General features: G+C 38.2%; 1 protein-coding gene across 8 annotated transcripts in view; it reads right to left on the minus strand.

Annotated features, from left to right (window-relative positions):
* Positions 1-17,500, minus strand: part of LOC115221736 (palmitoyltransferase ZDHHC11-like) — a 122,363-nt gene that overhangs the window by 37,406 nt on the left and 67,457 nt on the right. The window contains exon 1 of one of the 8 annotated variants that reach the window (XM_036510952.1): positions 6,250-6,270. The exons of the other annotated variants lie outside the window; for them this stretch is intronic. The gene's annotated coding sequence lies outside the window, so the exon portion shown is untranslated. Of the gene's footprint in view, positions 1-6,249; positions 6,271-17,500 lie in introns of those variants that run through there. 8 annotated transcript variants of the gene reach the window in all.

The following is a 17,500-nucleotide window of genomic DNA, read 5'->3' on the forward strand; positions in this document are numbered from 1 at the left end:
GATATCCAACACCTCCACATGGTTTATTAGTTAATCTACCTTCACTAAATCATCAGTCAGTTTGCCCTTTCAAAAACATCCATATCTATTCAAAAATATGTTCCACATGTATTGAAATATATTTGTTGTACATTTTCTCTCAAGTAATTTTCCATTTGTATTCTGTCCACATATATGTAGTGTGATGGTTGGCAAAAATGTGTATATATATGTATGTAGAATGTTGGAATAAATGTCTTTATAACAGAAATGCTTAACAAAAATTGAGACAGAGAGAGAGAGAGAGACAGAGAGGGCATCTCTGTAATCACTCAAACTGTGGGAATTAGTAGCCAAAATTCCCTCAAAATATGCTTACCAACCACATGGTTCCAGGTTCATTCCCACTGTGTGGCACTTTGGGCAAGTGTCTTGTACTATAGCCTTGGGCTGACCAAAACCTTGTGAGTGGATTTGGTAGACGGAAACTGAAAGAAGCCCGTCGTATATATGTATACATATATGTATGTGTGTGTATATGTTTGTGTGTCTGTCTTTGTCCCCCCAGCATTGCTTGACAACCGATGCTGGTGTGTTTACGTTCCCGTAACTTAGCGGTTTGGCAAAAGAGACCGATAGAATAAGTACTAGGCTTCCAAAGAATAAGTCCTGGGGTCGATTTGCTCAACTAAAGGCGGTGCTCCAGCATGGCCACAGTCAAATGACTGAAACAAGTAAAAGAGTAAAAGAGTAAAGAGTATTTATCAAAACATTAAAAATTCTGCCAGTGGATCTATTATGTTTTGTTTTTGTGTGATCATCATCTTTTAACATCTATCATTTATGCTAGCATGGTTTAACTCTTTATTATTTTTTTTATTTATGCGCCCTTTTCAAGCCTAACCAGGCTCATGGGCCCGGTTTTTCAGTTTCTATGGCGTATGTGTTCCCCCTAGCTGGACGGGATGCCAGTCCATCATAGCATTACTTAAGAAACAGGAAGAAAGAGTGAGAGAAAGTTGGGGCGAAAGAGTACAACAGGGGTCACCACTACCCCCTGCCAGAGCCTCATGGAGCTTTTAAGTGTTTTCACTCAATAAACACACAGCACCCGGTCTGAGAATCGAAACCACGATCCTCCGACTGCGAGTCTGCTGCCCTAACCACTGAGCCATTGCACCTCCACTTTAACCCTTTAGCATTCAGATTATTCTGTCGAATGTAATCCTTATTTATTTACATTGTTTTGAATTAATCATGCATTATCTCATAGTTTTGGAATTTCAGTGGTGTGATTGTTTATTTTTAGAATGGCATTGTAGGGTAGGTGTAAGAGGCTGGATCTGGTCAGTTTGGACACAATAGGAGTTGGCTTAACCCTTCCTAGATGAATGCTGTTACAAGACAAGAAGAAGAAGACGAGAAGATAGGGTAAGCTACTCCTGAATAGAAGATGAATGTCATTGCTTGACAGTCTTTGATCATAGATCTGTTAATAAGGGCCGACTTTGAGTTAAACCGCAACACACAGACATACATATAAGATATATAAATACATATATGAAGGCTCCTTCATTGGTTTTATTATTGTTAAATCAACCGAACTACCTGCTCATGAAATTAAAGAGTAAGTGGCTGAGTATTCCACAGATATGTATACCCTAAATATAATTCTTATGTCAACTCATTTTGACTCAATATGTGTCAAAGCAGAGCCTTTGAAATACAAGTGACAACCCATCAGACCTACACATAGCTTCTGTCTTCTATGCTTTCCTCACAAAGATTTAAGTTGAGGCTACAGTAGAAGGCATTTGTCCCAGAAAACACACAGCAAAGTATATATACAAGATAATGTGTATTGTGTATACACACACATATATGAGTATGTGTATTGTGACATATATAGTATGTATGTATGTATGTATGTATCTATCTATCTATGTATGCACGAATGGATGGATGAGTGTATGTATATATGTATGTATGTATGTATGTATGTATGTGGTGGGTGGATGGATGGATAGATAGATAGATATACAAACACCCACATATAAACATACATACATATATACATACGTGTGCATGTGTGTGTTCACAGCTCTTTATCATCTCATAAACCCCTGAAAACACCTACTCACAAAACATGTTATTTAAAGAAACGGATGTCCTAAATCCAAAAACATCCATCACCCTTTCTATATAGAAAAACTGAAGCTGCATGGGACAAAAACTTATTTCATAGTTTATTATTGTTATATTTTGAATCAGATATATATGGGGCCACCAAAACCTTGTAAATGCTTAGAACTTAAATGGGAATTAATCCCGTCCAGATGGGGAACCTATACGCCAAGGAAACCGGGAAACCGGCCCTTATGAGCCAGACATGGCTCGAGAAGGAACAAATAATCTGAGGAGAAGTTTGCAAATCCAGTACCCAAAATACACGTTCAGGTTTATAACTATTATAATTTATACACATTATTATGTCACCATCACCATCACCGTTACCAACCAGGCTATCAGATGTTGCTACACATCGCTGGTCACAATGCGCTTCGCACTGTTTTAGCCTTCAAATGACGCCACCCCTTTGGCTAAGCGAGCAGGCCAACAGAAAAAAGAGTGGGAGAAAGAGTGGTGAAAGAGTACAGCAGGGATCACCACCCCTTGCCGGAGCCTCGTGGAGCTTTAGGTGTTTTCGCTCAATAAACACTCACAACGCCCGGTCTGGGAATCGAAACCACTATCCTATGACTGCGAGTCCGCTGCCCTAACCACTGGGCCATTGTGCCTCCACACATTATTATGTATCACCTCAATATGGGGAAAATAATACTATAGGAGCAGGCATGGGAATGTGGTAAGAAGTTTGCTTCATAACCGCATGGTTTTGGGTTCAGTCTCACTGCATGGCACCTTGGGCAAGTGACTTCTATTATGTATAACCCCTGGGCTGAACAAAGCCTTGGCAGTGGATCTGAGATTTAGTAGAGATAAACTGAAAGAAGCTTGTCGTATATCACACACACACGTGTTTCTAAGCATCCTTGTCTTGACACTACATGATGGTTGAAAACAAGCATCATCACCATATGGGCCACTTCTAGTCTTTTGTGTAAAACATGTCTGTTCATGGGGGAAGTATTATCTTGCTTGGAAACAGGTGAAGGTTGGTGACAGGAAGGGCATCCAGCCATAGAAAATCTGCCTTGACCAATTCTGTCTGGCCCATGTAAGCATGGAAAAGTGGGCATTAACCCCTTAGAATTCAGATTACTTAGTGAAACACAATACTTATTTATTCACAGTGGTTTGAATTAATTGTGCATTATCTTGTGGCTTTGAGAATTCAATAATGTGATTGTTTATTTTTGTACAATGATATGATATTGTAGGGCAGGTGCGACAGGCCAGATCTATCCAGTTTGGACATAAGACAGGTAGGATATTTTAGCCAGATATGGCTGGTTTAAATGCTAAACAGTTAAATGATGATGATGATGATGATGATGATGATGTTGATGATGATGATGATTATGATGATGATGATGATGTTGATGTTGATGATGATGTGATGATGATGATGATGATGATGATGATGATTGGTATTATGGTGAACCAACTCAAAATGGTAAGAATTAAAAAAAAATAACAACTTGGATTCTTGGAGAAAGCAAGTAGCACCATAATTCATGCGTAACAGATGATCGAGGGACCTGGGGCAATAAAAAATTTTCAAAACCATCTTAATATTTAAAGAATGAAAGATTATACAAAAAGATGATAAAAAGATCAAGACACATTTGTTTATGAAATTTTCTGTTTACATTATTGCCACTGAGCAGGTGGCTGGTTAAAAATATGCTCTAAAATTCCAGTCGGGAAGACAGAACATACACATATACACATACATATACACAATCAAACATACATTCACATACACATATATATATACACACACATACACATACAATATATATATATATATATATATATATATATATATATATGCACACATACATTTATATACAAATGTATATGCAGACATACACTTATATACAAATGTATATATATATACTCATGTACATATATACACACACACACACACATATATATATATACATACATAGATGTATGGTGGAGTTTTCTGCTTGGCTAGCTCCTGTCAAACCGTCCAACCCATGCCAGCATGGAAGGAGGACGTTAAACAATGATGATGATACATGCATGCATATACACTTATATAGAAATATATACATACATATATATACATACAATATATATATACATACATAATATATACATATACATATATGTGTATCTGTAAATACACAAATGTATACATTCACAAACATAATCACATGTACACACACATATATACACACACACACATATATATATATACACACACACATACATACATACATACATACATACATAATATATACATATATGTATATACATATACATATATGTGTATCTGTAAATACACAAATGTATACATTCACAAACATAATCACATGTACACACACATATATATACACACACACACATATATATATACACACACACATACATACATACATACATACATACATAATATATACATATATGTATATACATATACATATATGTGTATCTGTAAATACACAAATGTATACATTCACAAACATAATCACATGTACACACACACATATATACACACACACACATATATATATACACACACACATACATACATACATACATACATACATACATAATATATACATATATGTATATACATATACATATATGTGTATCTGTAAATACACAAATGTATACATTCACAAACATAATCACATGTACACACACACATATATACACACACACATATATATACACACACATACATACATACATACATAGTATATACATATATGTATATACATATACATATATGTATATACATATACATATATGTGTATCTGTAATACACAAATGTATACATTCACAAACATAATCACATGTACACACACACATATATATACATACATATATATATACATACATAGATGTATGGTGGAGTTTTCTGCTTGGCTAGCTCCTGTCAAACCGTCCAACCCATGCCAGCATGGAAGGAGGACGTTAAACAATGATGATGATACATGCATGCATATACACTTATATAGAAATATATACATACATATATATACATACAATATATATATACATACATAATATATACATATACATATATGTGTATCTGTAAATACACAAATGTATACATTCACAAACATAATCACATGTACACACACATATATACACACACACACATATATATATATACACACACATACATACATACATACATACATACATAATATATACATATATGTATATATACATATACATATATGTGTATCTGTAAATACACAAATGTATACATTCACAAACATAATCACATGTACACACACATATATATACACACACACATATATATATACACACACACATACATACATACATACATACATAATATATACATATACATATATGTATATACATATACATATATGTGTATCTGTAAATACACAAATGTATACATTCACAAACATAATCACATGTACACACACACATATATACACACACACATATATATATACACACACACATACATACATACATACATACATACATACATAATATATACATATACATATATGTATATACATATACATATATGTGTATCTGTAAATACACAAATGTATACATTCACAAACATAATCACATGTACACACACACATATATACACACACACATATATATACACACACATACATACATACATACATAGTATATACATATATGTATATACATATACATATATGTATATACATATACATATATGTGTATCTGTAAATACACAAATGCATACATTCACAAACATAATCACATGTACACACACACATATATATACATACATATATATATATATACACACACACATATACACACATGCATTCATGTAAGCAGACACGAGCACACACACGCACTAACACATTCCCATATATAGGTCAATTTCATTTAGTCTAAAATCTATGGAAAACATTACAGTACAACAGTATACTTTTCGAAAATCAACTCTGAGAACAGGCTATCGGGAACGCATGTACTTTTTGCTCAAAACGAATGATTCATAAATTTTAAAATCGATAAACGATAACGGGATGATTACAATTTCAACTATGACGAAAGATAAAAAGGGATAATCTTCTTACATACCTTAAAACTAATCCATTTACTATTAACTGTGTGTGTGTGTGTGTGTGTGTGTTTTCTTTTTTTTTTCTTCCATAGTATTGGTACTGTGTAATTGTATTGATGTTGTTGTTATTGTTGCTGTTATGGGTTGTTATTGTTATTATTGGCTGGCTGAGAGAAATTGAAAACTCTACAATACTCTACGTTAGCCGGACAAACACACACCTTTAAATAGCATATTACGTGATCAGAGCAGACCGCACCTCATGAGTCACAGCGATGAAACATCCTCTTGATGTTTTGAAAACATTAGAAACTATGATGATGATGATGCTGACGATGATGATGATGATGACAATGATGATGATAACGACGACGGCGACAATGATATTAATGATGGTGATGATGATGATGATGACGACGACGACGACGACAATGATAATAATGATGGTGGCAGTGATGATGATGATGATGATGATAACGACGATGACAACAATGATAATAATGATGGTGATGATGATGATGATGACGATGATAATGATAACGATGATGACAACAATGATAATAATGATGGTGATGATGATGATGACGACAACAATGATAATAATGATAGTGGCAGTGATGATGATGATGATGATGATGATGATGATGATGGTGATAATGATGATGTTGATGATGATGATGATGATGAGGATGATGATGATGATGATGATGATAGTGGCAGTGATGATGATGATGATGATGATGATGGTGATAATAATGATGATGTTGATGATGATGATGATGAGGATGATGATGATGATGAGGATGACGACAACAATGATAATAATGATGGTGGCGGTGATGATGATGATGATGATGACGACGACGATAATGATGGTGATGATGATATATTATATAAATCATCAGTATTGATATGTGAGACACACATCCTTATCCAAATATGACCAACCAACAACATTTCAAAACAACACAGATGTTTTCCTTCCTTTTCTCCCCTTTTCTCTTCTTCTTCTTCTTCTTCTTGATAGTCTACACATCTATTATTCCTTTAACATAAAACTCCATCACAACAATAATATCAGACTGCAGCTGATGGGATTGATAGAATGTTAACAGTTGAAAAAAAAAAAGATTTACATAAAGAAATCATAGAAATATATTGTTTGTCTGTCTGTTTGTTTGTGTTTACTTTGTTTTTTTTTTGCTTTTTTTTTGTATCATTTTTATCAGATACAAAAGACCTACATTTAAAGAGAATATGAAATGGGCAGTTTGATACTCTCTCTCTTTTACTCTTTTACTTGTTTCAGTCATTTGACTGCGGCCATGCTGGAGCACCGCCTTTTAGTCGAGCAAATCGACCCCGGGACTTATTCTTTTGTAAGCCCGGTACTTATTCTATCGGTCTCTTTTGCCGAACCGCTAAGTAACGGGGACGTAAACACACCAGCATCAGTTGTCAAGCAATGCTAGGGGGACAAACACAGACACACAAACATACACGCACACACACATATATATATACATATATACGACGGGCTTCTTTCAGTTTCCGTCTACCAAATCCACTCACAAGGCATTGGTCGGCCTGGGGCTATAGCAGAAGACACTTGCCCAAGGTGTCACGCAGTGGGACTGAACCCGGAACCATGTGGTTGGTTAGCAAGCTACTTACCACACAGCCACTCCTGCGCCTGATGTTTATATATTTCCCCAAAGTATTAGTAATAGTACAAGTGAAATGAAAATTACATCAGCTATGTCGTTAAGCCTTGTCACTAACAACATACTCATTATTTAGTGCTCCCACTGCTTACAATAATGAACGACATGTCATATAAATAAAATGAGGTGAGTCCACATTACTAAGTAAAGACTATAAGGCCGATTTCCTGGTTCCTCTGGCACATATATTCCTCTTGGATAGGGTACTGGTCCATCCCAGGATTACACAGTTTTACTCACTGAGTGGACTGCAGCGACAGGAAATGAAGTGTTCTGCTCAAGAACACAATGTATTGTCCAGTCCAGGAACTGAAACCCCAATCTTACAATCATGAGTCCAGCACCCTAACCACTAAGCCATGGACCGCCAAACGAAATGTGGATCATAGTGATTTACAGAATCCACTGAGTTATAGGGAAACCACCAAACATCTTTATATATAAAAGTGAAGTTGTGTGTCTGTCTCCTACAATTTAGATTCCTAACTACTCCCACATTTTGCGGTGCAGTTTAACCAATCGTGATTCATATTGAGCCCTTCTGGGTATTAGCGCGCGTCTACGATGAGTCTACGATTTAAAAAAATTTACCATCATTTTTTTCCATTTTAATGCATTTTTTTCGCTATTACATAAGGGAAGAAACTCTCTAAAAATGTCTACGATGAGTCAACGATTTTTAAAAAAAGATTTACCATCATTTTTTTCCCATTTTTAATGCATTTTTTTGCTATTTTTTGGCTATAACTCTCTAAAAATGCTTATATAGTTATTTCCCTTACAAACCCGAGCAACGCCGGGCGATACTGCTAGTTTTATTATAAAGTACTGCTAGTAGTATAGCAGAGTCCATTACCACTCAATCTATAACCACAGGCTGAGTTGAACTCAATGCTGGAAGTTAGCTCAACACACATCAATGTGATGCTGCTGCTATTTCCAATTGCAGTCAACTCTACCAACTCACTGTTTATTTACAGTATGTTTTATATAGCTGTATACAATCGAACATGTTTTCTGTACTTCGTTTACAGTTAGATAAACTGACCTATTGTTCGTTATATATTTTGGCCGTGGATACAGCACAGTGTTGTATATACATGCCAGAAAGCCGAGCTGGCAGAATCGTTAGCACGGCGGACGAAATGCTTAGCGGTATTTCGTCTGCCGCTACGTTCTGTGTTCAAATTCCACCGAGGCTGACTTTGCCTTTCTTCCTTTTCGGGGTCGATTAAATAAGTACCAGTTACGCACTGGGGGTCGATGTAATCGACTTAATAGCTATGTCTGTCCTTGTTTGTCCCCTCTATGTTTAGCCCCTTGTAGGTAATAAAGAAATAGGTATTTCGTCTGCCACTACGCTCTGAGTTCAAATTCCGCCGAGGTTGACTTTGCCTTTCATCCTTTTCGGGGTCGATAAATTAAGTACCAGTTATGCACTCGGGTTGATATCATCGACTTAATCCCTTTGTCTGTTCTTGTTTATCCCCTCTATGTTTAGCCCCTTGTGGGTAATAAAGAAATAGGTATTTCGTCTGCCACTACGTTCTGAGTTCAAATTCTGCCGAGGTTGACTTTACCTTTCATCCTTTTCGGGGTCGATTAAATAAGTACCAGTTATGCACTGGGGTTGATGTAATCGACTTAATACCTATGTCTGTCCTTGTTTGTCCCCTCTATGTTTAGCCCCTTGTGAGTAATAAAGAAATAAGTATTTCGTCTGCCACTATGTTCTGAGTTCAAATTCTGCCGAGGTCGACTTTGCCTTTCATCCTTTTCGGGGTCGATTAAATAAGTACCATTTACGCACTGGGGTCGATGTAATCGACTTAATCCGTTTGTTTGTCCTTGTTTGTCCTCTCTGTGTTTAGCCCCTTGTGGGTAATAAAGAAATAGGTATTTCGTCTGCCGGTACGTTCTGAGTTCAAATTCTGCCGAGGATGACTTTGCCTTTCATCCTTTTCGGGGTCGATTAAATAAGTACCAGTTACGCACTGGGGTCGATGTCATCGACTTAATCCCTTTGTCTGTCCTTGTTTGCCCCCTCTATGTTTAGGCCTCTGTTGGGCAATAAAGAAATAAAAAAATTATTCCGAAATGTAAACAATTCATAGATTTACAGTTCTCATATATGAATATAAAACTGTAAATAATATAAACAGAAAAGAACACTAACATTTATCTTTCTCATGTTGATCAAAGGCTAGCCAGCTTTGGTGGGGCTCCTATATTACTGTGTCGGCAAGCTGGCAGAAACGTTAGCACGCCAGGTGAACTGCGTAGCCGTATTTCGTCTGCCATTACGTTCTGGGTTCAACTTTGCCTTTCATCATTTCGGGGTCGATAAATTAAGTACCAGTTATGCACTGGGGTCGATATAATCGACTTAATCCATTTGTCTGTCCTTGTTTGTCCCCTCTGTGTTTAGCCCCTTGTGGGTAGTAAAGAAATAGATATTACTGTGTCACTGAGATTTTGCTGTTCATATATCATATATGAGTATGAACAGCAAAATCATAACTGACCCTTGAATAAGTACTATGATAAGGTACAGAGGGTATCTGAGGAGGTGGGGCTGTTAGTTTAACCTGCTTCAATGAGTAAACAAATCTTTCTTAAGTCATATCTTACTATATCTTAAAAAGAAGGAGACACATTGGATAATGTAGACTAAAATAAATTATGTGTAAACAGATAGGATAGGGATATGTAGAACATGTTTCACCATGTCAACTTGATAACAGCTGACCTGAGGATAGACAACACATACGCATTCACATATGTACATAGGCGTGTATATACATATACATACAAATACATTACACACACACACACACACATTTTACATATATGTGTGTGTGTTTTTTGTTATATATATATATATATATATATATATATAGATATATAGATATAGGCACACACATACATGAGCCAGTTGTTAGATTGTCGTTTTCATAATTATAAGGTCTTGAGTTCAAGTCACAGACTGGCTGGAACACTGAACCCTTGAGCAAGGCACATCATCATCCCCTGTTACTCTATTCTACTCAGCTGAAAACGAGTGTCAGCAGCAGCCCACAGGTTAAATCTATAACACAACAGCAGTAGTAATGATGATGATTATAAATGTGGTGGTGATGGTGAGGGTGGTGGCGGTAGTGGTGAAGGTGGTTGGTGAGGGTAGTGGTGAGGGCAAAGGTGGTGGTGAGGGTGAAGGTGGTGGTGAGGGCGAAGGTGGTGGTGAGGGCGAAGGAGTGGTGAGGGTGAAGGAGGTGGTGAGGGCGAAGGAGGTGGTGAGGGTGAAGGTGGTGATGAGGGCGAAGGTGGTGGTGAGGGCGAAGGAGGTGGTGAGGGTGAAGGTGGTAGTGAGGGTGAAGGTGTTGGTGAGGGCGAAGGTGGTGGTGAGGGCAAAGGTGGTGGTGAGGGCGAAGGAGGTGGTGAGGGTGAAGGTGGTGATGAGGGCGAAGGTGGTGGTGAGGGCGAAGGTGGTGGTGAGGGTGAAGGTGGTGGTGAGGGCGAAGGAGGTGGTGAGGGTGAAGGTGGTGGTGAGGGCGAAGGAGGTGGTGAGGGCAAAGGTGGTGGTGAGGGCAAAGGTGGTGGTGAGGATGATTATAAAGGTGGTGGTGGTGGTGGTGGTTGTAGTGGTGTTGCTGGAGGTGAGGGTGGTGGTGAGGGTGGTGGTGGTGATGATGATTATGATGGTGGTGGTGGTGGCGGCGGTGGTGATAATGACTGGAGGAAAAGTTGCAGTAATGATTAACACAGACTTAAATGTCATAATACAGCGCTTCGAAATGACTCAGTATTTTTGTGTATTGCGTTTAGATTAGGAGGAGAGTTGCTGGAAATTTTGTAAAAAGTTCTGAGTTAATGTATTTAAAATACTGGAATTAACAGTATTTCATAGTCGTATAATGTGGTATAAAGTTTGAGAAAGGGCAAACTGACTTGCGTTATGAATTGATTTCCATAACAGTACAACAAAACATTGGAACATCCAATAGTTAAACACAGAATGCACAAAAGTGAATATAGCTGTATAGATTCTGTCTGTGTATGTGTGTGTGTGTAAGAATGTAAAGGTTTCGTAAAAGAATGAGACAAAAATATTGATATATATTTATATATATCTCTCTCTCTTTACTCTTTTACATGTTTCAGTCATTTGACTGCGGCCATGCTGGAGCACCGCCTTTTAGTCGAGCAAATTGACCCCGGGACTTATTCTTTTGTAAGCCCAGTACTTATTCTATCGGTCCTTCTTTTGCCGAACCGCTAGGTGACGGGAACGTAAACACACCAGCATCGGTTGTCAAGCAATGCTAGGGGTACAAACACATACACATACATACATATACATATATATACATATATACGACAGGCTTCTTTCAGTTTCCGTCTACCAAATCTACTCACAAGGCATTGGTCGGCCCGGGGCTATAGCAGAAGACACTTGCCCAGGATGCCACGCAGTGGGACTGAACCCAGAACCATTTGGTTGGTTAGCAAGCTACTTACCACACAGCCAAGAGAAGTTGAGATAATGAAAGTATGCTTACACACATATACATGATATGTATAGAATAATTTCATTATACACACTCAGACACATACACACACACACACATATGTAGACACAAACCTCATAAACTTACATTTTTATATTTATATGTATATGCACGCATGGACGTATAGTTAAAAATTCATTTTACAAGTACACATGGTTCCAAGTTTTATCCTGCCGCATGGTACCTTCGGCAAGTATCTTCTACCATAGACCCTCAAATTGCCTAATGGCCTTTGAGAAAAATTTAGTAGGCAGAAATATTCTAGGAACCTTTGGCTGAGATACACACACACACACACACATACAGAAACAACGGATAGGGAAGATAGGGTAGAGTGGGAACTTTATCACAATGGTCATTTCGACACATCCTGCACTGCTTCCGCATGAGTAGCAAACTATGTAATGAATTACAGTGCACCCCACAGTATGAAATTAATGAGGGCATATATATATATTATATATATATATATATATATTATATATATATATATATATTTATATATATGTATGTGTGTTTATACATGTATGTAAAGTTCCACTAAACTAAAACATAGACCTGTTTCAAATACATGTCTAAAAGCTGCTCTTGGCAGGGGTTGGATAGTTTGACTGGATCCAATGGGTCCAAGGACTGCATCATGCTCTAACGTCTGTTTTGGCATGGTTTCTACAGCTTGATGCCCTTCCTAACACCATCCACTTTACAGTGTGTCCTTTTTTTTGTGCTAGCAACACTACTGAGATCGCCATGAAGCTCACGAGACTGTGAATTTTAGGGGGTTTATGCTAGGGGATACAACTGTGGCTGTCACTCACAATACCAAGTCATTCTTGCTCATATTTTTAAGTGCCTATAAAGCAGTGAGCTGGCAGAATCGTTAGCACACCAGGCAAAATGCTTTGTGACACTTCATGCATCTTTATGCTCTTGTGAAAAAGTGCCACACCCTAACAGTTGAGAGAACCTGTGGAAGTGGTAGATCCAGGAAGACCTGGGATGAAGTGGTGAAGCATGCCCTTCGAACTTTAGGCCTCACCAAGAAAATGACTAGTGACCGAGTTCAAATTCTACTGAGGTCGACTTTGCCTTTCATCATTTCAGGGTTGATAAAATAAGTACCAGCTGCGCACTGGGGTTGATGTAATTCACTTTTAACCTCACCCTTAAAATTGCTGGCCTTGTGCCAAAATTTGAAAGCAATATTAATATGCAGTCTCAGGCAGTGAGCTGACAGAATCATTAGCACGCCAAGCAAACTGCCTTGCAGCATTTTGTCTGTCTTCACATTCTGAGTTCAAATTCCACCAAGGTCGACTTTGCCTTTCATCCTTTCAGGGTTGATAAAATAAGTACCAGTTGAGCACTGGGGGTTGATGTAATCAACTCGTCTCCTCCCACAAATTATTGCCCTTGTGGCAAAATTTGAAAGCAATATTTTAGGTGCCCGTGTATTTGCAAACAGAGGTAAGACAACCTCTCAGCTTTCCCATGCTTAACCCGGTAGAGCATCCAGCATGAGAAAGGCGGGAGATAGCAAAAGTACAGGCTGCACCAGCAATCAACTTTTACTTTCATTATCAACTCTGAAAGGATACAAAAAAAAAAGCTAAGTTAACCTCAATGGGAATTGAACTCAGTATTACATTCTATCGAATGCTATAACTGCCAATCAACTGCTTTGTTTTTATGTGTAATGTGTGTGTGTGTGTGTGTGTGTGTGTGTGTGCGCGCTTGGGGTTATGTATTCTGGTATAAATTCCTGGTAGTATCTATTCTCTAATGGGAGGTAACTCCCCGAAGCAATGTAACTCAATTGGTGAATATAACTTAGCTGTTCAATAAACAGAGATCAATAAAATAAGTACCACGCTGAAAACAAGTACAAGAATCAATACAATCAACTAAAACCCCTTCAAAGGTGTGCCCCAGCATCACTGAATTCAAGAACTAGAGAAAGGTAGGGTTGGAGGCTAGATAAGACAACAGCATCAAAGAGCCACGGTAGCTACTTAAAACACATTCATATACTATTTATTTCTTTACTGCCCACAAGGGACTGAACATAGACGGGACAAACAAGGACAGACAAACGGATTAAGTCGATTAGGTCGACCCCAGTGTGAAACTGGTACTTTATTTATCGACCCTGAAAGGATGAAAGGCAAAGTCGACCTCGGCGGAATTTGAACTCAGAACGTAACAACAGACCTAAGCATTTCGCCCGGCACGCTAACGTGTCTGACAGCTCAATGCCAACATGCATATACTATTATAGTCACTTCTGTTTTATTCTGTAATCTTTCTATTTACAATATGATGCCAAAAGATGCTGTATCACATCTACTGTCTGGTCACTTGCACTTTTCCACTGCATCTTCTTGAATACAGTGAACTAGTATTAATGTTTACTTAAAGTAAAACCACAGAGAAATATAAGGACAACATCATCATCATCATCATTTAGCATCCGCTTTCCATGCTAGCACGGGTTGGACGGTTCAACTGGGGTCTGGGAAGCCAGAAGGCTGCGCCAGGCCCTGTCTGATCTGATAGTGTTTCTAGGGCTGGATGCCCTTCCTAACGCCAACCACTCCGAGAATGTAGTAAGTGCTTTTTATGTGCCACCAGCACGGGGGCCAGACGAGGCTGGCAACGGCCACAATCGGATGGTGCTTTTTACCAGCAACCCAATTCTGTAATATAGGTTCAATTCCTGGTTGAGTCACTTTTTCATTTCACAGTCCTTGTCCTCCAGCTTGTTACTTGCCATGGATGGGCTCACCAAGTTAACTTTCTCTCAAAACATTACATAAAGGGAAAAATATATTCTCCAAGGAAAATAGGAAACTGGTCCTAAGCTCCTTACAAAGTAATGTGGAATAACCATACAGTCATAATGCAAATGATATTTAAATGAACCACTTAAAGTTATAAATGAATGCTGTCTACAAAATCTCACTTCTCCTAACCATTTTTGAGTACAAGCCTCTATGTTGTTGCTTAATCTGCAAGAAATAGTAAATTAAGGTGGCGAGCTGGCAGAAACATTAGCACGCCGGGCGAAATCTTTAGCGGTATTTCGTCTGTCTTTACGTTCTGAGTTCAAATTCCACCAAGGTCGACTTTGCCTTTCATCCTTTCGGGGTCGATAAATAATCGACTTAATCCGTTTGTCTGTCCTTGTTTGTCCCCTCTGTGTGTAGCCCCTTGTGGGTAGTAAAGAAATAGGTATTTCGTCTGTCTTTACGTTCCGAGTTCAAATTCTGCCGAGGTTGACTTTGCCTTTCATCCTTTCAGGGTTGCTAAATTAAGTACCAGTTATGCACTGGGGTTGATGTCATCGACTTACTCCCTTTGACTGTCCTTGTTTGTCCCCTCTATGTTTTGTCCCTTGTAGGCAATAAAGAAATAAGAAATAGTAAAGAAATTGCCAAGAAAGAACATTCCCACTATCTTACAAAAAGGGGAAAGACACACAGGACATTGTAGTCCTAGATGTTTGAAAGGACAAGGGGGGATCTGCATGAGAGGGACTGATCCGGAGCTAAAGAGCAATATGAACTACAGAACTATTTTTAAGCAAGCCTGCTGTTTTATGCTGTAACAGTAACCTAAGAATGTCACAGAGAACTTTGTGCTGCAATAGATAATTTCCAATTAGAATATGGAAACAGCAGCATTCTAACTGCCACTGCATGTCATGGAAAAACTTTGAATACATCCAACATCAATAAATGGTTCCTCTTAGATAGAAATACAATGCCAAGAGTAAATAAGGTAAAACACTATCCAGAAGTAAAAAAAAAAAAAACTGTTTAAAACTCATCAATAAAATCATTTTTCTTCAAAATCATCTATTGATCTAACATAGTCTGCCGTTACTGCAACAGGCTCTGCTGGCTTTGTCCCAATGCCATTCAAAAGCTACTGCCCCCAGCCTCCACCCCCCCACCCCGACATACCTCCAAACATCTTCCTTTCTCTTACCATTTACCTTGAGTCTATTTCATAAGCTCCACACGTTAATCAACTGGAGAAGTTTTTGACTGGCAGAGTGGATAACGTGTTGGTTCATCACAAAAATTTAAGAGTAGGCACAGGAGTGGCTGTGTGGTAAGCAGCTTTTTTACCAACCACATGGTTCCGGGTTCAGTCCCACTGCATGGCACCTTGCGCAAGTGTCTTCTACTTTAGCCTCAGGCCAACCAAAGCCTTGTGAGTGGATTTGGTAGACGGAAACTGAAAGAAGCCCGTCGTATATATGTATATATATATATATATGCGTGTGTGTGTTTGTGTGTCTGAGTTTGTCCCCCTAGCATTGCTTGACAACCGATGCTGGTGTGTTTACGTCCCCGTTACTTAACGGTTCGGTAAAAGAGACCGATAGAATAAGTACTGGGCTTACGAAAGAATAGGTCCCGGGGTCAATTTGCTCGACACTAAAAGGCGATGCTCCAGCATGGCCGCAGTCAAATGACTGAAACAAGTAAAAAAGTAAAAGAGAGTTAGTTATAAGTTAAACCACAGAAGAAATATAAGGACAACAGTGTGTGGATAAACTACCAGCAACCCAATTCTGTAATATAGGTTCAATTCCTGGTTGAGTCACTTTTTCATTTCACAGTCCTTGTCCCCAGCTTGTTATTTGCTATGGATTGGCTGTAATCCATTACAGAGCTATGTGCTGTGTCCTGTCTGAGGAAAAACTAGAGCTCTCATATGGAAGTAGAACAAGCAAAGAAATATAAAAGTGCTTATTGAGTTCAGAATCCATGCCAGACACTTTGGTGTGCATTCGGGTAGTACACTCCTTGCTTTATATGGTTAACTGTCAGCAACAAAAAAGCAGAATGACTGAAGATGTTATTTGGTAGATTATCCAAAAGATTTATCTCTTGTCCACATCAGAAGCCTTTATGCTGTCAGTCAACTGCTAGAAGTAGCAGCCAGGGATAATATCGTTCATATCA

This window comes from Octopus sinensis, linkage group LG18 (genome assembly GCF_006345805.1).
Source record: "Octopus sinensis linkage group LG18, ASM634580v1, whole genome shotgun sequence".
NCBI lineage: Eukaryota > Metazoa > Mollusca > Cephalopoda > Octopoda > Octopodidae > Octopus > Octopus sinensis.